This window comes from Aotus nancymaae, unplaced genomic scaffold (assembly GCF_030222135.1).
Source record: "Aotus nancymaae isolate 86718 unplaced genomic scaffold, 86718_ANA_hifiasm-v0.15.2.pri h1tg000053l, whole genome shotgun sequence".
In the NCBI taxonomy this organism is placed as follows: domain Eukaryota; kingdom Metazoa; phylum Chordata; class Mammalia; order Primates; family Aotidae; genus Aotus; species Aotus nancymaae.
The window spans coordinates 6,288,015-6,313,866 of NW_026988467.1; the positions used below are offsets into that span (position 1 = coordinate 6,288,015).

General features: G+C 46.9%; 1 long non-coding RNA gene across 1 annotated transcript; it reads right to left on the minus strand.

Moving 5' to 3' along the window:
- Positions 1–22,563: 22,563 nt before the first annotated feature.
- LOC135269507 (uncharacterized) lies at positions 22,564–25,826 on the minus strand. The gene is made up of 2 exons (XR_010337776.1): positions 25,691–25,826; positions 22,564–24,501 (listed from the first exon to the last, which is right to left on the minus strand). It is a non-coding gene; the product is annotated as an uncharacterized LOC135269507 (long non-coding RNA).
- Between the last annotated feature and the right edge of the window lie 26 nt (positions 25,827–25,852).

The window sequence follows — 25,852 nt, forward strand, 5'->3', positions numbered from 1 at the left end:
CAAAGGGACAGAGGAAGATTTACCAACCAAATGGAGAGCAAACATAAATAAATAAATAAAAAGCAGGAGCTGCAATTCTCACCTCTGATAAAATAGACTTTAAAGCAACAAAGATCAAAAGAGGCAAAGAAGGACATTACATAATGGTAAAAGGATCAATGCAACAAGAAGAGCTAACGATCCTATATATCCACACACCCCATACAGGAGCACCCAGATACGTAAGACAAGTTCTTAATGACTTATAAAGAGACTTAGCCTCCCACACGATAATAGTGGGAGACTGTAACATCACATTGTCAATATTAGACTGATCAACGAGATAGAAAATTAACAAGGATATCCAGGACTTGAACTCAGACCCGGAACAAGTAAACTTAATAAACATTTATAGAACTCTCCACTTCAAATACACAAAACATACATTCTTATCAGTACCATATCACACCTATTCCAAAAGTGACTACATAATTGGAAGTAAATCACTCCTCAGTAACTGCATAGCATTTCACAGGTTTAAATGAAATATTGGTTGGCTGCTTGTTTGTTATTTTCTTCCCTTATTCCTTCCTGTCTCCATTGTTAAGCACAATTATTGGCATAAAAGATGTTTTCAATTCCCATTTTTAGACTGTATTCTAGCCTGGGCAATATTCCCGTTCTCTCTCTCTCTTTCTCTTCCTTTTTCTTCCTCTTCTTCATTCTTTTTTTTCTTTCTTTCTCCTTTTTTTTTAAAAAAAAAAAGAGGGAAAATAATGAATTATTTAGTAAATAGTGCTGCCACAGAACACTACCTATCAGAATGAAGATAAAATTAAACCCTATTTTATACTATATCATTTTCATACAGATTAAAACCTTAAATAAATTTAAGAAATAAAATATGGGAAGAAAATCCAGTATACAATCAAGTACAATCCAGGAGAACAAAAAACATTTTTGTCTTCATAAAAGACATTTTTGACCAAATGAAACCTAAACTTTTGAATGGCAAGATAATTATATATTATGTATTATAATGTTAGGCATGTTATATAATAAATAAATTTCATACATAATCATACAAAATATCTAATAATTTACAAAATTTATTTGGGAAATAATATTTACAATGCAGATCAACAGATATTTACTAACTATAATAATCAAAAGCTCTTACTGAATGACAAAAATAGGATGTGAAGTCCAATAAAAAAGAATATGAAGAGGCAAAAAAAAAAAAAAAAGATGAGCTGGGTACAGTGGCATGTGCCTATATTCCCACTGACCTGGGAGGCTGAGGCAGGAGAGATCACTTGAGGCCAGGAGTTCAAGTCCAGCCTGGGCAATGGAGGTAGATTCCTTCTTTTAAGGAAAAAAAAAAAAAAAAAAGTAAAAAGACAAGAGACCAGAAGAAAAAAGAAAAATTTTTGCAAATCATGTATCTTATAAGGGTCTGGTATCCAGAATATATAAAGAACTCTTGCAATTCAACAACAAAAGATAAACAACCAAATTCAAAATGGGCAAAGCACTTGAATAGAGTATTTGCTCCAAAGAGGATATGCAAACGACCAAGAAGCTCATGAAAAGATGCTCAAATCATTACTCACTAGAGAAATGCAAATCAAAAACAAAATGAGGTATCACTTCACACATTAGGATGGCTATCATTTTTTTTTCTTTTTTTAAGAGACGGGATCTCGCTATGTTGCCCAGGCTGGAGTACAGTGGCAATTCACAGACACGATCCCACTACTGATCAGCACGGGAGTTTTGACCTGCTCTGTTTCCGACCTGGGCCGGTTCATCCCTACTTAGGCAACCTGGTGGTCCCCCGCTCCCAGGAGGTCACCATATTGATGCCGAACTTAGTGTGGACACCCGATCGGCATAGCGCATTACAGCCCAGAACTCCTGGACTCAAGAGATCCTCCCACCTCAGCCTCTCGAGTAGCTGGGACTACAGGCAACCGCCACCATGCCCAGCAGCTATCATTCTTAAAAAAAAAAAGGAAATTAACTAGTGTTGGTGGTCAAGGAAGGTGGCTCACATCTGTAATCCCAGCACTTTGGGAGGCTAAGGGAGGTGGATCGCTTTAGCCCAGGAGTTCGAGACCAGTCTGGGCAACACGGCAAAACCCTGTCTTTACTAAAAATACAAAAATTAGCCAGGTGTGGTGGTGCACATCTGTAATCCCAGCTACTTGGGAGGCTGAGGCACGAGAATTGTTTGAACCCAGGGGGTGGAGGTTGCAGTGAGCCAAGATTGTGCCACTGCACTCCAGCCTGGAAGACAGAGCAAGACTGTGTCTCAAACAAACAAAACAAAAAACAAGCATTGGTTAGAATGTGGAGAAATTAGAACCCTTGTACCTTGCTGATGGGAATGTAAAATGGTTCAGCTACTGGGGAAAACAGTTTGGTGGTTCCTCAAAAAGTTAAACGTAGAATTACCATATGACCCAGCAATTCTACTCTTAGATATATAACCAAAAAGAATGAAAAACATGTACTCAAGAAAATACATGCACACATATGTTCATAGCAGCAGTATTTACAATAGCCAAAATGTGGAAATAGCCCTAACAACCATCAGTGGATAAACAGATGGACAAATTGTGGCACAGACGCAATGGAATACTATACAGCTATAAGAAGAAATGAGCCGGGCACAGCGGTGCATGCCTGTAGTCCCAGCTCCAAGGAAGCTGAGGTGGGAGGATCGCTTGAGCCACGGAGTTCAAGTCTAGCCTTGGCAACATAGAGAGACCCTGTCTCCAAAAAAAAAAAAAAACAAAAACAGAAGTACTGATATATGCTACATGAGCTTTAAAAAAATGCTGAGTGGGCCAGGTGTGGTCTGTAATCCCAGCACTCTGGGAGGCCAAGGTGGGCAGATCACAAGGTCAGGAGTTCAAGACCAGCCTGACCAATATGGTGAAACCCCATCTCTACTAAAAATAAAAAAATTAGCTGGGCATAGTGGTACGTGCCTGTAGTCCCAGCTACTCAGGAGGCTGAGGCAGAAGAATTGCTTGAAGCTGGGAGGCAGAGGTTGCATTGACCCGAGATCACGCCACTGCCCTCCAGCCTGGGCATGAAACTCCGTCTCAAAAAAAAAAAAAGAAAAGAAAATTACTTTGCTGGGACATCATTTATCTACAACTTACACAACTGTAAGCTCAAAGGCAATGCAACGGCAGGGCCTGCCGAATCGGGAAGAGTGTGGTTTAAGCAATGCGATTTTCCATGAAAGCACACATTTTTCTCCCCAGTGGTTTGAAATCAGCCATGGTGAAAATGAGACAGGAATAACACAGGGGTGGTCACAGGAGAATAAAACATTCCAGGCAGCAGTTCTGCATGACTAGCAAAAGGAAACCATTGAAATAGCTGCAGAAGTAGGGGCCCCGAGAAACAGGATGTGGCCAGGCTGGCTAAGGTGACTGGAACCAATGTAGTGCTGGATTTGACCTAGGTTTCATGCAGGGCCTCATTAAACATCATTAACATACTAAACCCTGCTGGGCATGGTGATGCATGCCTGTAATCCCAGCTACTCAGAAGGCTGAGGCAGGAGAATCGCTTGAACCCAGGAGGCAGGGGTTGCAGTGAGCCAGGATGGCGCCATTGCACTCCAGCCTGAGCAACGAGAGCGAAATTCCATCTCAAAAACAAACAAAAAAAACCTATACTAAACCCACATCCACCAGGCCATTACAGTTCCAGAACATCCATATTTGGCATAAAAACAGGAAACACCACAATTTTGAGAAACCCTCACCTTTTTTCAGGAATCTTCATAAATACCCCACCCCTTGGTGAAAGAAACTCATAAAGGGGGCAGCCCCACACGCCATTAGGTGCCACTCTCGCTCGAGTCGGCTGGAACTCTCCCTTCTTGAGTGCCTACTTTTTGCTTTGCAATAAATCTCTGTACTTTCACTATTTTCTGACTTGTTTTTGAATTCCTTCTGGCAAAGGTGTCTAGAGCCTGGACACCACCTGGGGTTAAGGTCCCACTGGTGTTTGGGGACCTCTGTTAGCCCACAGACATCAGAAACATTACACAAATCAGCTCATGCTGTGAATCAGCACCTGGCCCACCATCCTGTTCATCATTTTCCAGCACGTCACAGACTCAGGCACTACATCGGGCACAAGGTCCAGATAATACATCTTGCACCTCACCTGGGATCTTGAGAAACATGTAATAGAAGCCCGAAGCCCCATAGGGGCAGCCGCACCACGTGAGCATCGGCCACAGGCTTGGCAGCCCTGGAACCAGCCCATCCTCCAGTGTCCGTTGGTCTGGAAACCTGCAACGGCCCCATCACCTGGGAGCTGGTTAGAAATGCGAAATCCGGCCGGGCGCAGTGGCTCACGCCTGTAATCCCAGCACTTTGGGAGGCCGAGGCGGGTGGATCATGAGGTCAAGAGATCGAGACCATCCCGGTCAACATGGTGAAACCCCGTCTCTACTAAAAATACAAAAAATTAGCTGGGCATGGTGGCGTGTGCCTGTAATCCCAGCTACTCTGGAGGCTGAGGCAGGAGAATTGCCTGAACCCAGGGCGTGGAGGTTGCAGTGAGCTGAGATTGCGCCACTGCACTCTATCCCAGGCGACAGAGTGAGACTCCATCTCAAAAAAAAAAAAAAAAAAAAAAAAAAAGAGAAATGCAAAGTCCACGCCACTCCAGACCTACTGAATCAGAAGCTGCATTTTAGCCAGATTCCTGGTGGTTCAAGCTCACATTTAAGTTTGAGAAGCTCTGTTCTAGGCTTTTCCTGAATGCATCACACCAGTGAGTCCTCCCAGCCCCAAGGCCTCTGTGCCCAACCAGAGCTGACTTACCCCTGGCCTTGCACAGCAGCCCCAGGGCTCTCCTTGCTGTTTATCTGGGCACCGGCTGATTGCCGACAGCACTCTGTGCCTGCCTTCCAACTCTCACACGTCTGCTTTTCCTGTTGGGATAATGTGGTGCTGGTGTTGATGAAAACAGTCAAACTGTAGGCCAGGCGTGGTGGCTCATGCCTGTAATCCCAGCACTTTGGAAGGCTAAGACGGGTGGATCACTGGCGGTCAGGAGTTCGAGACCAGCCTGGCCAAAATGGTGAAACCCCGACTCTACTAAAAATACAAAAATTAGCCAGGTGTGGTGGCGGGCACCTTAATCCCAGCTACTCGGGAGCCTGAGGCAGGAGAATCACTTGAACCCGGGAGGCGGAGATTGCAGTGAGTTGAGACCATGCTGTTGCATTCAAGCCTGGGTGACAGAGTGAGACTCCACCTCAAAAAAAAAAAAAAAAAAAAGAAGAGTCAAACTGTAAAATATTTGAAGAGATTTATTCTGAGCCAAATATGAGTGACCATGGCCTGTGACACAGCCCTCCGGAGGTCCTGAGAACATGTGCCCAAGGTGGCCGCGGCACAGCTTGGTTCCCTACATTTTAGGGAGGCATGAGACATCAATCAAATATATTTAAGAAATACATTGGTTTGGTCCAGAAAGGCGGGACAATTGGAAAGTGGGGGAGGGTTCTTCCAGGCTATAGGTAAATTTAAACACTTTCTGGTTGACAATTGGTAGAATTTGTCTAAAGGCCTGGGATTAAACAGAAAGGAATGTCTGGGTTAAGATCAGAGGTTGTGGAGATCAAAATTTTATCATGCCCATGAAGCTTTCAGCTAGCAGGCTTCGGAGAAACTAAGTTGTACAATGTTTCTTATCAGCCTTGAAGCCTGTGCTGCTGCTCCTGCTGGAGAGCTTTGATGAGGCATGTTCTAACCCCGCCTGAAACAGTCTCTCAGGTTAAGTTTTGAGAGCCCTGGCTGAGAAGGAAGTTCATTCAGACTGTTGAGGGGTACGGTGGGGCGGGGCTTAGAATTTTTTTTTGGTTTACACTGGGGTGACGGGGTACAGGACAGGGCAGGTTTGCTCCCCTCCAGGCCAAGACAAGTGCTGGCTGCAGAGACGTTTTATCTGCTGGTATTTGAGAAGCTTTCCCTGATGCAATGGGCCCAGGCAAGTCCGGGGTCCTGCTGTCTGCCAGGGAGAAAAGCTAAAGGGAGAGAGGGTCTGATCCCATCTCTGGCATCATGGTCCTGAGAAATTGCTGGAAATGCTTTCCTCATTAACAGTGCCGCCCAACAAGAATAAGTCATCCCTCCCTGGTCCTCTGTTGACTGCTGAGGCTGGGCATGGGACCCTGGAAACAAAGGAGGGGAATTAGCTAATGTGAGGCGGAACTGAGTGTTCAATCTTCATGATCACCTGGATAATGCAAGAAAGGCTAACTCGCAGGGATAATGACAGCTGGGCTTTCTAGAGCTCTTTCTCCAGCTTAGTCATTGCCTGAAGTGTAATTGCCCAATGGGTTCTTCCTGCCCGCTACATGGACAAAGTCAATTGACCGAAACCATGGCATTGCAGTAAAGAAAGAGTTTAATTGCTGCAAGGCTGGCCACGCCCCTAGGGAAAGGGAGTTACCACTCAAATTAATCGCCCTGAAAGCTCAGAGGTTAGGAATTTTCTTTTTCTATTATTTTTTTTGAGATGAAGTCTCACTTTGTTGCCTAGGCTGAAGCGCAGTGGCACAATCTCGGGTCACTACAACCTCCACCTACCAGGTTCAAGCGATTCTCCTGCCTCAGCCGAGTAGCTGAGATTACAGGCATGTTGAGATTACAGGCATGTGCCACCATGCCTGGCTAATTTTTGTATTTTTTTAAGTTGAGATGGGGTTACACCATGTTGGTCAGGTTGGTCTTGAACTCCTGACCTCAAGCAATCCACCCATCTCAGCCCCCCAAAGTGCTGGCATTACAGGTGTGAGCCACTGCGTCTGGACAAGGTTAGGGATTTTCAAAGGTAGTTTGGTGGGCAGCAGACTAGGGAATGGGTGCTATTGATTGGCTGGGGAATCCCATCATAGGGGTATGGAAAATGGTACTGGTACTTGACAGAGCAAGAGCATGGCCATCTTGAACAAACGCCACCATCCTAAGTTCCCCTTAGGGAACTTAATTAAAAACTTTTTAATTAAAAACTGCCTAAATCCAGCCCCAAAACATCAGCCTAATGGCTAATGTCAGCATAACCAGAAACATTCCAACCCTAAGATAAACCCCTCTCTGACCAGAAGCATGCCAACTCCAATATAGTATCCCCTCTGACCACAGACATTCCAATCCTACAATAAACTTTCACTCACATGAAACATTCTGAACCTATGATAAGCGCCCCCTTTCAAAACCCTTAAATGTCCTTGGTCCATAAGAGAGAAGGGCTCTCTGACCTAACTTAGCCAGAAGCCCCTCTCAGGTTTGCTTTTGCTAAAATAAACCTGTCTTAACTGTCAAGCCACATTTTGTGTTTCTTTCTTCTTTATTTAAGTCTTACATTTGGTGCCGAAACCCAGGATGGGTGTTGGGGGCAGAGGCTTTCTTGCAACCCAGGAAGCAGTGGGCAGCAGCAGCTCTCGCCCTGAGTTAACTCCTGGATCCTGAGAGTCTCTGGCCACCTGCCCTGTCTTTTAACTTACTTCACTTTTCAAGCAATTTGTATGAGAAGGACAATTAATCTGAAGGGGACTGCGAGGCTCGGGCTGGGCTACTCTCTGGTGGGCTCTCAAAACCCTCAGGTCTCAGGAATCCAACTCCAACTGGCCGTGACAGGTATTTTGCTCTCTAGCCCTTGCTCCCTCTTCCTCTTTCTCCCTTTTCCTCCCTCTTCTCTGTCTCTTTCTTCCTTGCATGGCTCCAGTCCAGGAGGCCCTCAGCCAATTCCAACCGGAACATCCAACATCAGACACTAATCCAGCCAACTGGTAAAATCTGCCTTCCCCTGGCTTTCTTACGGTACCTGGGACAGTCAGGTCTGCTGTCCCGGTCCTCAGTGGGCCAGTGGGACTAAGCTAGTGGAAATCTTGGTGACACCCAGTTTCTTCTCAGCTTAACAGTCCTCGTTAGAAAGAGGATTCCAAGTCTCTGTCTTTTGTCTGGGGATGCCTAGAACAAAAACAGATGGGCTTCCTCTTACCAGCCCACATGGGTGCCAAACAATCCCACGTTCCTATGTCCTCCCCGCTAGGCTGTCTCATTTGGGACCTTGCCAAACTCGGCTTACAGGGGAACCTGAAGCCAAGGTGTTTCGTTTTTTTATTGCAACGTAGCCTGGTCCCAATACAAATTAGATAATGACTGTTGATGGCCTGAAAACAACACCTTTGACTTTCAAATTCTCAGGGACCTTAACAACTTTATAACTAGGAATGGCAAATGGCAAGAAATTTCCTATATTCAGACTTTCTTCTCCCTTAGATCCTGGCCCTCCCTATGCCAAACTTGCACCCCTCATGAAATCCTTCTTAATGAAAATCTTCCCTGGGTTTTTCCTTCCTCCAGAATCTGTTCCTCCGAAACCGCTTTTGACCTTGCAGATAAACCCTCTCCATATTCTCAACCCCCTGCATCTGCTCCTCATCCACCCAAACTCCACTCAGTTGGCCCCTCCTGCTCCCAAGCCTTTACCACCAAAGCCCCTCCCTCCTCCTTCTCCACCTATTACTCGTTTAAAAACTACTCCAGCCCCTCAGGTCGCTGCAGTTCGCCACCCAACCCTGGGGGTGGGTGGTGGCTCAGCATCCAGCTGACTGCTGCTGCCCCTTCCCCAACCCCCTGCCTCCGGCCTTCTTCACCTGTTACCCATTCACAAACGACTGCAGCCTCAAGCCACCTCTGCCATTCTTCCTCTCCGGGAAATGGCTGGGATTAAAGGCATTGCTTACATTCATGTCTCTTTCCTCCATGTCTGATTTGTCACAAATCGAACAACATCTGGGATCTTTCTCTGAAAATCCCTCTCATTAACGCAAGGAATTTTTGCACATAACTCAATCCTTTAATTCAACTTGGCATGACATTTATATAAGTCTAACCTCCACCCTCACTCCTGATGAAAAAGAGTGCATCTGTTCAGCTGAAACACATGCAGATAAACTCCATAATCAAGCCCCTATACAAAATCCAGTGGCAGTGATGCAGTTCCCCATAGAAACCCAAACTGAACTTACAACAGGGAGACACTGGCATCAGATGAAGAGAACACATGATTACCTGTCTCCTTGCAGGCATGGACAAAAATGCCCATAGGCAGCTAACTATGAAAACTTAGACCGATTACACAAGAGCTCCAGGAGGATGCTGCCCTTTTCTTATCATGCCTCACTGAAACTATGCTAAAATATACCAATTTGGACCCAGAATCTAGAGAAGGTCAAACTTTTCTTGACCTCCAATTTATTTCCCAATCTTCCCCAGACATCTGGAAAAAAATTACAAAAATTAGAGAAGTATCCGCAGAGATCTCGGTGGGACCTCTTAATTGCAGCCTTCCATGTATTTAACAACAGAGATGAGGAATACAAAATTCAGAAAGATAAGCATCTCTGTTGAAAATGCCAGATACTCGCCTCCGCTGTCCAAAAGTCAATGACACAAAAGCCTCCCGATAACCCGAAAGGAAACTCTGCCACCTCTCAGGAAGTCTGTTTCTGATGTGGCAAACCTGGACACTGGGCAAGGCTTGTCCTAACCCCTGCCACCCACCAAACCGGTGCCCAACTTGTGATCTTTGGAAGATGGACTGCCCTCAACGAGAAACCTTCCCCATTTGGGTGCAGCTCATAATGAAGCCCCCCTGCCATCACAGGAGGAAATCTCTTCACTGCTGGCGCTGACCACAGAGGACTGAGGGTGTCCAGGATTCTTCACCTCCACATATAGTAAGTCCATGGAATCCAGGGTAATTCAGACAGTATCCAATAAGATTATTTCCTTTCTTTTGGATACTGGGGTAAGCCTATTGGTATTAACTGAATATCAAGGCCCATTAGAACGTTCATCCATTTCTGTTGTTGGCATGAAGGGTGTGGGAAGTAGAAAAGTTCCTTTTTAAAGTTTCCTTTCTTGTTAAAGAATAAGTGTGCTAGTAACTTTGTGAGGCCCTATCCTACGTAGCTGTTAGACATGTCACGCTTAACAGGCACGTAGTACATTCTATGTCCTTGTACTTTAACCAAGATACATGTACTGGACGTGCTCACAGGCATGTCCCAGCTCTCCATTGCTTTTACCTGTTTAGAAAAGTTTTAAGTTGTTAGCTAGTCAGGCTTTAGTTTAGATTGTGAGGTCTGGCTCCCGCCAATGGAGATCAGACACAGCAGTAAGGACGAGCCCCAAATGCGTAAGGGATAAACGTGTGTGTTTTCTTTTGTTCATTGTACTCTCATGGCAAGATAGCTAGCAAGAGTACCTTCCTGCAGTCCGGGAAGTAAAAATTGCGTCGCTGAAAGATCCTTTGTCTCAGTGCTGATTTTTCTTTGAGGCACCGAGCATCTATTTCTAACATCTATTTCCAGCAAAGGGCATACGAGAAACCCCATACAAAACACCGCCACTATACTGCTCATTTCAGGGAGTCATCCTCACTCACTCTTTCTTGGTCATTCCTCATTGTCCCACTCCTTTATTAAGAGGGACATTCTACACACACTGGGAGGAATCATTTATTTATCAGCCCTAACCAAAGCCACCCTTATGTATTATTATGTCAAGGACAGAACCCCTCCTCAGACACTCACCATCAAACAGACTTAAATCCCAAATTCCTCAGCCACGTAAACCCCATAGTATGGAACATTAACTTCCCCGTAATAGCTACCCACCATTCTCCAATCCAAATTTCACTAAAGAATCTAAGCACTATATAATATTCCCACGATATTCCATCAATCCTCATTACGGGACTCAAGCCCGTCATCTCCCAACTTTCGGCTGCCGATATTTTAATCCCCATCCATTCTCCCCACAATACTACTATTCTCTCAATTAAAAAACTGGATGGCTCCTATAGATGGGTTCAGGATTTGTGACAAATCGACTCCACTATGGTTCCCGTTTGTCCTGTTGTCCCAAACCCCTACACCCTCCTGTCATGAATTCCTCCCAACACCAGCCATTTCTCTGTCTTAAGCCTTAAAGATGCCTTTCGTACTATCCCGTTACATCCCTCCTCTCAAAACCTTTTTGCTTTCACTTGGACTGATCCTGACACAGGCTGCTCCCAACAGCTCACCTGGGCTGTCCTCCCCAGGGGTTTAGAGACAGCCCGCACTATTTCGGTCAGGCTCTTCAATGAGACCTCTCCCAACCACCTCTACAACCTGGCATTTTGCCTCAATATGTGGATCATTTACTCCTTTGCAGCCCCTCCCTAAAATATTGTATTCAACACACCACCAAGCTTTTAAATTTTTTTGGCTGAATGTGGGTACTGGGTAAGAAAGGCCCAATTAACATCTCCAAAAGTTTTATACCTAGGACTAATTATAACTCCAAATACCGGGGAAATTCTGTCAGCACGAAAGCAAAGTGTTCAACAAATCCCATCTCCTAAAACAAAAAGGGACTTACCTTCCTTCCTCCGATTAGTAGGATATTTCTGAATATGGACAGCAAATTTTGCCATTATCACTAAACCCCTTTATGAATGCACAAAAGGAAATCTTGACCAACTACTCACTCCCACCCCAGACCCTTATCATGCTTTCTCTCACCTAAAACGTGCCTTACTGGCCAGGCACAGTGGCTCAGGCCTGTAATCTTAGCACTTTGGGAGGCTGCGGTGGGTGGATCACCTGAGATCAAGAGTTCAAGACCAGTCTGGCCAACATGGTGAAACCCCGTCTCTACTAAAAATTCAAAAAAATTAGCTGGATGTAGTGGTGGGCATCTGTAATCCCAGCTATTCAGGAGGCTGAAGCATGAGAGTCGCTTGAACCCGGGAGGCGGAGGTTGCAGTGAGCTGAGATCATGCCACTGCACTCCAGTCTGGGCAACAGAACGAGACTCCATCTCAAAAAACCAAAAAACAAACAAACAACAAAAAAGTGCCTTATGACAGGCCCCCAATTTAGACCTTCCAAACCCCCTAAGACCTTTTCATCCATATTTACATAGTTCTCATAGTCAGGCCCTTGGACGACTAGCCAACCCATGGGAAACTCCCTCCAAGCAGTGGTATATTTTTCAAAACAACTAGACCCCATTTATAAAAGCTGGCCCCTTTGCTTAAGAATTTTGGCCACAGCTTCAATAATGAGACACAAAAGCTCACATTGTACGAACCTCTTCAGGTGTTTTCTTCTCACAGTCCGCAAGATGTGCTCAAGCCTAAGGCGCTCACCTCCGTCTCATCCTCTCGCATGCAAGCCCTACATTCAACCCTCCTTCAACCCTCTGTCTCTCCTCAGATGCCCCCAGCCAATCCCGCCACTCTTTTATCTTTGACGCTGATTTAAAGCCCCGGCCAACACTCATGCTCTAATCTAATTGAAAATTCTCTCACTATGTTTACCACCTTACTTCCACTCCCATAAAAGGAGCCCCAGACTGGTTTATAGATGGAAGTGCCTCAAAAAACCCTCCCCATGGTCAGGTGTGGTGGCTCACACCTGTAATCCCAGCACTTCAGGAGGCCAAGGCGGGTGGATCATGAGTTCAGGAGATCAAGACCATCCTGGCCAACATGTTGAAACCCTATCTCTATTTAAAAAAAAAAAAAAAAGCAGCCGGGCACGGTGGCTCACGCCTGTAATCTCAGCACTTCAGGAGGCTGAGGCGGGTGAATCACGAGGTCAAGAGATCGAGACCATCCTGGTCAACATGGTGAAACCCCGTCTCTACTAAAAATACAAAAAATTAGCTGGGCATGGTGGCGCGTGCCTGTAATCCCAGCTACTCAGGAGGCTGAGGCAGGAGAATTGCCTGAACCCAGGAGGCGGAGGTTGCAGTGAGCCGAGATCGCACCATTGCACTCCAGCCTGGGTAACAAGAGCGAAACTCCGTCTCAAAAAAAAACAACAAAAACCCCTCCCCTCCAAGCAGGATATGCCACTGTTGAAGGGTATCATGATAATATCCACTTTCTCCCACCTAGAGAAGTCATAGAGGCTGCCCCCTTGCCTTTGGGCACATCCTCCCATCAAGCAGAATTAGTTGCCCTAATAAGAGCACTAGCTCTAGCAAAAAAAAAAACACACACAAGTTAATATACACACCAATTCAAAATATGCCTATAACATTATTCATTCCAATGCCCAGATTTGGAGCGAGTGGGGCCATCTCACGGCTAAAGGAACCCCTATCATTAATGGAAAAGTCATTCCTCATCTATCAAAGGCAGCTCTACTTTCAGAGAAGACATCAATCAGACAAAAGCCATATCTCTTTAGGGAAACATGAGGCTGACTGTTGGGGAAAACACGCCTCCACCAATCACCCAGCTCCCAATATCTACTTCCTCTCATACAGCATTTCCCCTTTTTATCCAGAACACCAAACACAACACCTAATCACGGCAGGGGCACAGTTCAAACCCCCGACTGGTTTATACAAAACAAACTAGTCCTACCTGACCCTGAATGAACAACTCTTCTATGGGACATTCACAGCCTCTTCTACACCAGCCACTCCCCCTGCAGCATTTCTTAAGTTCCCACATACACTTAACTCCAGATACCAGGGAACAGTTAAAAGCCATTTCCTATCAATGCTCTATTTGCCAAAAAGCTTCACCCTACTCCAATACTAAACCTCCTTCTTTCCCAACCCACCAAGCCAGGAGACACCTTCCGGGACAGGATTGGCAAATTGATTTTACCCATATGCCCCCAGTAAAAAGATCTGATTTCAGGCCGAGCGTGGTGGCTTATGCCTGTAATACCAGCACTTTGGGAGGCCAAGGTGGGTGGATCACCTGAGGTTGGGAGTTCGAGACCAACCTGACCAACATGGAGAAACCCTGTCTCTACTAAAAAAATACAAAATTAGCCAGGTGTGGTGGTGCATGCCTGTAATCCCAGCTACTCGGGAGGTTGAGGCAGGAGAATCTCTTGAATCTGGGAGGTGGAGGTTGTGTTGAGCCGAGATCGCAGCATTGCACTCCAGCCTGGGCAACAAGAGCAAGACTTCGACTCAAAAAAAAAAAAGTTTGATTTCCTTTAGTTCTGGTTGATACCTTTTCAGGATGGGTTGAGGTCTTCCCCACAACCAACAAATGAGCTTCACTTCCAGATTAATACCAGAAATCATCCCCAGGTTCGGGGCGCCTCTTTCTTTTCAATTTGATGATGGTCCTGAATCGATTTCTCAAATTACTCAAACACTTGCACAAGCTCTACAAATCAGCTGGAAGCTACACATCCTCGATCGACCTCAATCGTCGGGAAAGGTTGAGAAAATGAATGGCATTGAAAAAAACACCCTCCCCAGGTGCTCACTCCAAACACATACAGACTGGGTTACACTTTTGCCTTTAGATCTTCTTCTTCTTCTTTTTTTTTTTAAGACGGAGTCTCGCTCTGTCACCCAGGCTGGAGTGCAGTGATGTGATTTCGGCTCACTGCAACCTCTGACTCCTGGTTCAAGCAATTTTCCTGCCTCATCCTCCAAGTAGCTGGGACTACAGGCACGTGCCACCATGCCCAGCTAATTTTTGTATTTTTACTAGAGACGGGGTTTCACCATGTTGATGGTGTTGATCTCTTGACCTTGTGATCTGCCTGCCTCGGCCTCCCAAAGTGCTGGGATTACAGGCATGCTCCACCACAACCAGCCAGCCGTTAGCCCTTCTAAAAATTCGTGTGCTCCTTTGTAAACCTCTTATGCTCAGCCCCTTTGAACTCATGTATAGGAGACCACTCGCCCCTTTTGCTCCACCTCAGGGACAAGCCCCACCTCTCCCAATCCCTCTGGTTTCCCCTCTTCTGCATACGATTCGCCATTTCATTTGAAAATATGCTAGCAAATACCTGTTGCAACCTGTCACCAACTCCTCTGATCCCTTCCTACAGCCGGGAGACCAGGTTCTGCTGAAAGATCCCAGTCCTAACCCCCTCACATCTGGATGGAAGGGACCTTACCAGAGCGTCCTTACTACACCCACGGCAGCAAAGCTCCAGGGACTCCCCAACTGGATTCATTACGCTTCTCGCAAGAAAACAGACTTCCCTTCACCACGTACCCAAACAACCAGATCTAAAGCCCCTTCAGCCTTCTCTTGTGTTGCCTCAGGACCCACTTCCCTTCGCCTCACCCGAATCCGGGAGGAAAAGGAGAAGAAATCCACACAAGCCGCTTATGTCTCTTCGTCTTCCAAACTTTCATAGCTTCCCAACCAACCTTACTACAGACCTTCAGTGGCGCCCTTCCAAAACTCCCGTTGTACGTCCCGATCGACTCCTCACTATTCTATGGGACCTGTGGCTTCAAGGAGCTTTCCGGGACTTTACCCAAATAACTTTTTTCTCTGTTTGTTTATGTGCCCTTTCTGCAGAAAGGAAAATTGCCTTGCTAAAAGATCCTTTGTGCCTGCTGATTTTTCTTTACAGGGCCAAGCACCTGTTTCCAACACTTGCGTCTTTCAGTATAAATTCCCTAATCATATCAACCTCGCCAATACAACCACTCCTCACTGCTCTCAAACTAGGATACTCTATAAACCTTACACAACCTGTCTTGCGGCAAGCTGACTCGCCCTTTGCTTTGGAGTGCTGGATGTGTTAGCGCTGTCTTCCTCAGCTTACACAGCCCTTCCAACACCCCTTCATGACCTTTTTTTTTTGAGATGGAGTCTCACTCTGTCGCCCAGGCTGGAGGGCAGTGGCATGATCTCAGCTCACTGCAACCTCCACCTCCCAGGTTCAAGCGATTCTCCTGCCTCAGCCTCCTGAGTAGCTGGGATTACAGGTGTCAGCCACCATGCCCGGCTAATTTTTGTATTTTTAGTAGAGACGGGATTTCACCATGTTGGTTAGGCTGGTTTCGAACTCCTGACCACATGATCAGCCTGCCTTGGCCTCCCAAAGTGCTGGGATTACAGGCATGAGCCTTTTTCTTTCCTGTGGTTCATTACTCCAGGTGGACAAGGAGGAGGCCAGGGACACACCTACTATAGAAGCATGGGAAGAGTTATTTTTCACCCATTTAATGCGGTCGGATGTCGCACCATTGATAATGGGTCACGGAAAAAGGCGGGCACAGGGGCAGCGCAGGGGAGGCGGGCGGCATTGGTTAAGGGAGAAGCTGTAAAATGAGCGGGTTGCAGGAATGCTGTCTTGGCTTCAGGTGATACTTGGTAGTCAACCTGGTTAGTCTGATGATGGTCAGAGGGGTGTTTGACAATGATAATTGGCTGCACTGGTTAGATGTTAAGGACCCTACAGGGAAATTTTCCCCCAGAGGCTGAAAAGCAAAGTAAAGTTAGTTGTAAAAGCGGGGGTGTGTTTAGTTATGGGCCGTTCAGTGGGAGAGCCTTGGGGCTTAAGGCGTTGTAGGGCGTTGTAATAGGTTTGAAATAATTTTTTGGCCTGATTGGTCCTGGAATTGGGTAATTGCCAACCAGGATGTCAGCTTTTTCCAAAAAGTAAGTTCCTTTTTGGAGTTTATAGATTAGAGTTATGTTTCCTGTGACAAGATCATGAAGGCCGGGGAGGCAGAGGTTGCAGTGAGCTGAGATCGTGCCGCTGCCCTCCAGCCTGGGCAATAGGGCAAGAGGAAAGAAAAGAAAGAAAAAAAGAGAGAGAGAAAAGAAGGAAGGAAGGAAGGAAACCCATCTTTAATTCACTTATTTTCTTTCCATATCTCTGCCTGTACTTACGACAAAGGCTTCTTCTTTTTGTGTGGCACCAACACAATCTTTGTCTCCCCACCAACTGGGCCGGAAGCTGTTTCCTAGTTTATCTTTCTCCCTCCATTGGCCTAGTTCCTCCTAGTCAGCCTTTACCCATCCCATCCATCCAATATGTTAGAAAAAGGAGGGCCATCCAAGTCATTCCTCTAATGGCCGCCTTAGGTATACCCTCTGGGATTGGGTTGGGAGCAGGAGGATTAGCCGCCTCCTTAACATACCTTAAAGCTCTTTCAACAAAACTGCAGGATTCATTAGAAGACATGGCCCAAAGCCCTGTAAGAGTCCAAGACCAATTAGACTCCTTGGCTGAAGCAGTCCTCCAAAATAGATGGGGATTAAATCTTATAACAGCTGAAAAAGGGGGCCTCTGCCTCTCATTGGGTGAAGAATGTTGCTTCTATCTCAACCAACGGGCCTTAGTAAGAGACGCTGCTAAAAAAAACTCAAAGAGCTGAAAAGCTAAGAAAATACCAAGACAACCAAATACATTCTTGGTTTAAAAACAAAATCCTAACACGGGTCATCCCATTCCTGGGCCCTCTCCTAATAATATGCCTAGGACTAACGTTCTTACCAGGCTTAATGAACATTTTTCACACATTTTTAACCAACAGGATCGTGGTTATCTCACAGACAATTGCCCAAAAACATCTACAAACAGCATTACTCCTACAGTCAATCTGAAACCAAAGAACTCTCCGCACCCCACCTCCCCTACCCGCACAACCCCCCACCCCCAGGCCTCACCAGGAAGTAGCCAGAAAGAACACACTGCCCCTTGTCCTTCTTATGATTGTAGGGACTGGATGGACAGAGCAGGAGCATCGCCATCTTGAACAAACACCACCATTCCAAGTTCCCCTTGATTAAAAACTGCCTAGATCCAGCCCCAAAACATCAGCCTAATGGCTAATGTCAGCATAACCAGAAACATTCCAACCCTAAGATAAACCGGTCTCTGACCAGAAGCATGCCAACCCCAAGACAGCCTCCCCTCTGACCAGAGGCGTTCCAACCCTGCAATAAACTTTCCCTCACATAGAAACATTCTGAACCTATGATAAGCCACCCCCCACTTTCCAAAACCCTGAAACATCCTTAGTCTGTAAGAGAGAAGGGCTGTCTGACATAACTCGGCCAGAAGCCCCTCTCAATTTTTTTTCTCTAAGATAAACCTGTCCTTAACTGTCAAGCCACAGTTAGTATTTCTTTCTTCTTTTTTTAATTCTTACAGTGTTGAGTCCTTCTCTGGGTGGGGCCACAGGATGGGCTGAGTCATGAGTCCAGGTGGAGTTAGCCATCTTCAGAAATATAAGTCTGAAAAGACATCTCAAAAAGCCAATCTTAGGTTCTATAATAGTGGTGTTGCTTACAGGAGTAATTGGGGAAGTTACAGATCTTCTGACCTCTGGAACAATGACTGGCAATCATTTACCTACGCCTACATCTTAGAAGAATTCAGGCCCCTCTCATAATCCTAACCTTGTGGGCCTTCATTAGTTTTATAAAGGTGGTTTAGTTTTGAGAAGGGCTATGATAATCCTTCTTTAAGATTAAACTCTAAGCTAAATGCATCCCAAAGTTAGCTTGGCCCAGCTCAGGAATGACCAAGGACAGCCTGGAGTTTAGAAGCAAGACAGAATCAACGATGTCAGAATTCTCTCACTGTCATAATTTTTGCAAAGGCAGTTTTGGAAGCACTGGATCTCATTTAAACCTCAATATCACCCCATTTTAGATGAACCTGTGGCTGAGTGAGGTCAGCATTTTCTCAGAGTAATACAACGATAAATGATGTACTGGGTGCGGTGGCTCATGCCTGTAATCCTAGCATTTTGGGAGGCCGAGGCAGGTGGATCACCTGAGGTCAGGAGTTCAAGACCAGCCTGGCCAACATAGCAAAACCCCATCTTTACTAAAAATACAAAAAATAGCTGAATGTGGTGGCACGTGCCTGTAGTCTCAGCTACATGGAAGGCTAGGGCAGGAGAATCGCTTGAACCCAGGAGGTGGAGGTTGCAGTGAGCCGAGATCGCACCATTGCACTCCAGCCTGGGCAACAGAGTAAGACTCCGTCTCAAAAAAAAAAAAAAAAAAAAGGATAAATGATAGAGTCCACTTCTCAGCCTTGTGGCAAAGATCAAGTATAATAAACAATGGAGCCATAGTTGGAACCCAGTCTCTCTCCTTCCAGAGCCTCATCATTCAGAAACCTGGTCTTCAGGACCCACATGTTTCTCCTTTCCTTGGAGAATCAAAGCCATCCCCTCAGGTTGTCTACCGTAAGATGACTTGATAAAGACAGAGTGCCTTCATCAATATCACTTCACTATGCCCAGGAGATTTTTGCCCTGCAAGACAAATGCTGCAAATAACTTCATGGTTCACTCCAGGAACTTCCTGGAAAGATTAATCAGCTCTTCAGTAGAAAGCATCCGATGATAGGTTAGACTCAAAACTCATTCAACTCGCCATGAGCAAATCCTCATCTTGCTGTGCTCACATATCTAAAAGGATTACATCAAGACTTGCTAATCCCAAAGATGCTGAAAGACTCATCTGAAACTGTATGTTTTCATCTTCAAAAATATGGATGGGGCATGGTGGCTCACTCCTGTAATTCCAGCACTTTGGGAGGGCAAGGCAGGCAGATCACAAGGTCAGGAGTTCGAGACCAGCCTGGCCAACATGGTGAAACCCTGCCTCTACTAAAAATACAAAAATTAGCCAGGTGTTGTGGCATGTGCCTGTAATCCCAGCTACTAGGGAGGCTGAGGCAGGAGAATTGCTTGAACCTGGGAGGTGGAGGTTGCAGTGAGCTGAGATGGTGCCACTGCACTCCATAAGACTCTGTCTTGGAAAAAAAAGAAGAATAAACACCCTAGTGTTGCACTTTCCTACTCTGAGACCCTGCTAGTGAAACCGCCACTGCAAAACTATGACCGAGACAGTGAAAGAGATCTGACCTAACCAACTCCGTCTTCCTTCTGACCTCCAAGCTGTTCTTGTTTATTCCTGGGCATGGGCTGAACTAACCTGGGGAAGAACTTACAGTTTATAGTTTAGAAAAAAGACGGTAACAGCCCTTTTCTCAAGGTAGACCTCCTTGTTAGCCAAAAGATTAGAAATGAAGGTTTAGCAGTTATGCTTCCAGGCATAACATCACTATTATAAAACCTAAAGTCGGTGCCTGAGATGTTTTGCAGACCCTGCACTTGATGAATCAGCTGGCACCACTCAGATCCATAAACTGGCTCATCTGATCTTGTGGTCCTCACCCAGGAACTGACTCAGCACAGGAGGACAGCTTCAGCTCCATGTGATTTCATCTCTGACCCAGCCAATCAGCACTCCCGACTCACTGGCCTCTCCCCACCCAAGTTATCCTCAAAAACTCTGATCCCCTGGCTGGGCATGGTGGCTCACACCTGTAATCCAGCACTTTGGGAGGCTGAGACGGGCAGATCACGAGGTCAAGACATTGAGACCATCCTGGCCAACATGGTGAAACCCTGTCTCTACTAAAAAAAAAAAAAAAAAAAAAAATAGCTGGGAGTGGTGGCACATGCCTATAGTCCTAGCTACTCGGGAGGCTGAGGTAGGAGAATCGCTTGAATCTGGGAGGCAGAGGTTGCAGTGAGTGGAGATTGCACCACTGCACTCCAGCCTGGTGATGGAGTGAGACTCTGTCTCAAGAAACAAAACGAAAACAAAACGCTGACCCCTGAATGCTCGGGGAGACCGATGTGAGTATTAATAAAACTCTGGTCTCCTGCACAGCTGGCTCTGTGTGAATTACTCTCTCTCTATTGCAATTCCCCTGTCTTGGTAAGTCGGCTCTGTCTAGGCGGCTGGCAGGGTGAACCCACTGGGCGGTTACAATAGGGCCCTGCTATAGGAGTGCCTTTCATTCCCCTAGGAAGCACCAGCTTTGTCTTGTCAACAGGCAGGGCCGACTCCATGGGCCTGTGACCCATGCAGTTTCCAGGGTCCTGCCAAAAGAAGGGCAACTTCATATCTGGCCTGGCACAGGGTAAGAGCTCAGGAAATGCCAGCTATTAGCTGGTGACAATGTCCTGACCCCACCACGTCTGGCAAATCCTTTTCCTCATGGAACCTGGATTCTGGACTCTCCTCCAACAGGTGAGTAATTGTTTCTAGACCCATGTGCTTCCTTCAGAAAGTGGTCCACCCTTCCCCCAAAGCCTCCCCTGCTATAGCTTTTCCTATGAGCAAGGCCGAAGCATCAGCTGCATGCTGGGCTGATCCTCTGATACAGCCTGGCTCTGTGCCAGGAGCCAGGCAGGCTCTGGGGAGAGTGCCTGGTAGAGTGGTCCCTGGAACTTACGGTCTCTGCAGAGACTGTGGCATCCCAAAGACCTGCCTAGAAGGCTATGGGAGCAGAAGGAGGTGACCCTGCGGGGTGTGGGCTGCATACGGGCAGAGGAAGGCCAGGCAAGAGGGAACGGTGTGGAACAGTATGGAACGTGGAGACTGGATTCTGAATGCATGCCACGTTTGCTGGGGTCTGGAAGGTGAAGAGAACTCCGGAGAAGAGGTCAGGGAAGAGGTGACAAAGGTCACTGAGGGGAGACGGATAGAAAGGGAAAGGTGCATGGCAGTTAATGAGTGGAGGGTCACGAGAGGGGGCCGAGAGGGGAATCTTTTTTTTTTTTTGAGATGGCGTCTCACTTTGTCACCCAAGCTGGAGTGCAGTAGTGCGATCTCAGCTCACTGCAACCTCCGCCCCCCAGGTTCAAGTGATTCTCCTGCCTCAGCCTCCTGAGTAGCTAGGATTATAGGCACCTGCCACTGCGCCTGGCTAATTTTTGTAGTTTTAGTAGAGACGGGATTTCACCATCTTGGCCGGGCTGGTCTTGAACTCCTGACATCCTGATCCACCTGCCCTGGCCTCCCAAAGTGCTGGGATTACAGGCACGAGCCACCGCGCCCAGCTGGGAGGGGAGTCTTCCATTTTCTCCCAGATAAGCAGGTAGCATCAAGTTTAAAGATACAAAGACAAAAGCAAGAGAGAATAGTCAACAAATCTCAGGGTGGTCGCCTGGAAGAAGCAGGACCAGGCACTGCTAGTTTAGTATCAAAGTTCGTGTTTGTTTTACCTTAATAACCAAATTCAAGATGCCCCTTCTAGGGGCTATTCAATTTAGTTTTAACTGCACAAAATCCAGAACGTGGAAGAAAGGTTTAGGAGCTTCTGGCAGCAAAATTCCCAAGATGGAGTAGTTTAAAGAAAAATATGACCGGAAGGTGGGGTTATGTGGCCCGTGCAGACCTGCAGGTCACAAAGCAAGGCAGTGGCTCCGATCGATGGGTTTGGAAGGCTGTTCCCTTCCAAGAAGAGGCCCTGGTGTCCCAGCAGTCCCGACCACCCAGAAGCCTGCAGATGCAGTTGCGGCGGGTCACCATGTGCCGTGATAGAATCACACACGAAGGGTGAGGGGTTGGCGGCTCAGCCCTGGAGCCTCTCTTATTCAAGTTCAGCCCCAAGTCTTGGATGCTTGGAACTTGGACCTGTTGACCCTCATTGTGGACCGAACCCGGGAATCTGTATTCTAACGAACACCTCTCCCTATCTCTCCACCCCCAGGTTCTTTATTAGGCAAACCCAGGGGAAGCTGGCTATGCCAATGGGGCGGCTGCCTCTTTCACTACATTTGCCAAGACAGAAGGGCAGAGCTGTCTTCTCCAGGTCTCAGCCTCACGGTAGGCGCTGAAGCCGCAGCAACACAGGCCAGTTTGAGCCACCTGCCCAGCAACCCCCATCCCACCCCAACACATCAGCAGGCCGTCAGTTTACCAAACACGTAGGAGAAAAATAATTTATTTACTTTAAAACAGCAGGACTTCAGCTTCTGCCCCGTCAGGGCTTGCATTACAATTCTGCAGGTGCAAAAACTCACACTTTCGATACCACGACTAGAAGTTTGTAAAAACAGCTCTTCTTCTTGTGGGCACGTGCAGAATTCTGTTTACACCCTCGGCCTGGGCCAAATAATAATCTTTATTAAAAAGCAAAACAGAACAAACAAACAAACAAAACCCTCAAAAAGCACAAAAGGGCAGAAAGCGGCTGGTAAACCTGGTTAAAAGACCAGAGTTCAGAAAGTGCATGGGAGAGGGACGCCGAGCTGAGGACACTGTTCGGGCCGCAGTACCTGTCGTGGCTGAGGTTACACTTGGGTGACTCAGGGATGAGGCAGATGAACATTAACCACAATAACAGAGGAGAAAGGAGCCCACTGGGGCTGGGCGAAGCGTCCAGGAGCACGGCCCCTTTTGCTCTGATCAGAAGTAACAGCCCCTTGCTTGAGCCCAGGAGTTCAAGACCAGACTGGGCAACATGGCAAAATCTTGTCTCTACAAAAAATCAACATTTAGCCAGGCCTGTGGTCACAGCTACTCAGGGGGCTGAGGTGGGAGGATCGCTTGAGCCTGGGAGGTTGAGGCCGCACTCCAGCCTGGGGGTAGTGCTCCAGAGAGCAAAACCCTGCCTCAAAAAAATAAAAAAGAAGTAACAGAAGTAACAGCCCCTCCTGGGCTTATTTTTTGAGATGGAGTCTCCCTCTGTCACCCAGGGTGGAATACAGTGGTGCGATCTCGGCTCATTGCAACTTCTGCCTCCTAGGTTCAAATGATTCCCCTGCCTCAGCCTCCTGAGTAGCTGGGACTACAGGCACACGCCACCAAGTCTGGCCATTTTTTTGGTATTTTTAGTAGAAACAGGACTTCACCATATTGGGCAGACTGGTCTTGAACTCCTGACCTCAGGTGATCCGCCCATCTTGGCCTCCCAAAGTGCTGGGATTACAGGTGTGAGCCACTGTACCTAGCCCCCTCCTGGACTTTTAGGATGTGACTTCCTTCCCATCCAGCCTTTCTGACTGAGTGCTATCCATCCAGCTAGACTGACTTGGTAACTGGTTCAGCCCCAAGTCATGGGTGTTTGGAAGAAAGTTTATCTGGATCTAAGCAGGAGGGATCTAAGGAAGGTTCTTAAGAAGGAAGATCTTAAGGAGGAGGCTGTTTTCGAGTCGGTGGGCCAGAGGCCTAGGCTAAGGCACTCAGACAAGCCCCTGGTCACCACCATTGACAGGGATCATTCGTCTGCGGCAAGAGGTGGGCAGCAGAGGAAACAGAAATGGAGACACCCGATGTGTAACCTTTTGGAGGTTTTTACAAAAGCAGACAAGAGTGGCCAGTGGCATCAAAGAAATGGAATGAGAACCTGAGCTCGGGCACTCAGAGCAGGTGTTTTCTGAGCCCTCAGCTCCCTCTACAGGCCCTTCCTAACCACGGCCAGCTGATCCGGGAGTCCACATCTCAGCCTGGCCACACCGTCTTGGGTCGAGCAGGGAGGGCTCCGGAGGCCTCTGCTGAGCAGGGTTGATTCTGACGTTAATCCTCTGTGATCTAGTATTGTCTTTTTTCTTTTGTCTGTAAATCATGTTCTCTTTTGCAGCAAGCAAATCCCTGAAGTTTTGTTCCCTTCTAGAAGCTCAAGTGAGGGTCTTTACAGAGACACACACAGAGATTTGCTGTCATTTCTTTAGGGGAATCCAGGATTCACTTACAGAGGCTATTTCTGCCAAGTGGCTTTCCCTGGAGCAGCCCAGAGCTCTCTTTCAAGCCTAAGGGGGTGTTCGCATCTTGCTGATTTCCATTAAGAAATCTGTTTTCTTGGACGGGCACAGTGGTTCATCCCTGCAATCCCAGCACTTTGGGAGGCTGAGGTGGGTGGATCACCTGAGGTCAGGAGTTCGAGACCAGCCTGGCCAACATGGTGAAAACCAGTCTCTACTAAAAATACAAAAAATTAGCTGGGTGTGGTGGCGGGTGCCTGTAATCCCAGCTGCTTGGGATTGGGAGGCAGAAGAATCGCTTGAACCTGGGAAGCGGTGGTTGCAGTGAGTCGAGATTACACCACTGCTCCAGCTTGGGCAACAGAGCAAGACTCCATCTTAAAAATAAATAAATAAAATAGATCCATTTTGACAGGACACCAAAAATGAGCATTTTGGACTCAGTCTGTTAAATGATTATTCCTTTCCTGATACAGATTTGGGTTTTGAGAGTAAAACAGAGATCGGCAGCACAGCGTGGCTTTGGTTTTGATCCAGAACCACTTTACGAGGCTCAGAAAATCACGCTTCGTCGAGTTCTGATGGATTCCAAGGGAAAGCGCCTATCAGGTAAAGGCCTGCTTCCTCTCACCAAGTCCCCGGAGGGAGGATTTCCACTTCCCACTCTTTGCTGATTGAACAGAGAAACCGTTTTCTGAAACAAGAGAAAAATGTTTGCGGAAGAGCCACAGAATAAAAATAGAGATGCTGGGTGCTTACTTTAAATCTTTTTTCTTTTAAATGTAAAATAATCACTTCATGATCCACGTTCCCACAAATACCAAAACAGCTGAATCCTTTTTTTTTTGAGACAGGGTCCCGCTGCTGCCCAGGCTGGAATGGCAATGGTGCCATCACAGCTCACTGCAGCCTCAAGCTCCTGGGCTCAAGGGATCATCCCACCTCAGCCTTCTGAGTACTGGGGACCACGGGCATACACCACCACACCAGCTCTGGGTGACAGAGTGAGGCTCCCTCTCAGAAAAAAAAAAAAAGCTGAATCTTAAAACCTTCACCCTTAGGGAGGAATCGTATTTGTTTGTTTGAGAGTTTCGCTCTTGTTGCCCAAGCTGGAGTGCAACGGCGTGGTCTCGGGTCATTGCAACCTCCGCCTCCTAGGTTCAAGCGATTCTCCTGCCTCAGCCTCCCAAGCAGCTGCGATTACAGGTGCTCACCACCACACTTGGCTAATTTTTCTATTTTTAGTAGAGACATGGTTTCACCAAGTTGGCCAGGCTGGTCTCAAACTCCCAACCTCAGGTGATCCACCCACCTTGGCCTCCCAAAGTGCTGGGATTACAGGCGTGGGCCACTGCGCTTGGCCTGAGGAATCATATTTGGATTACTCATCTCTCCGGCCACTTTACCTACAAAAAACTAAACTAAGAAGTAAGTAAGCCAGCCCCTCACCCTCTTTGGTCTCTGTAAGAACAGGAGGATTATAAGAAATGAGCTGGAGAAAAAAGAAAAAAAAA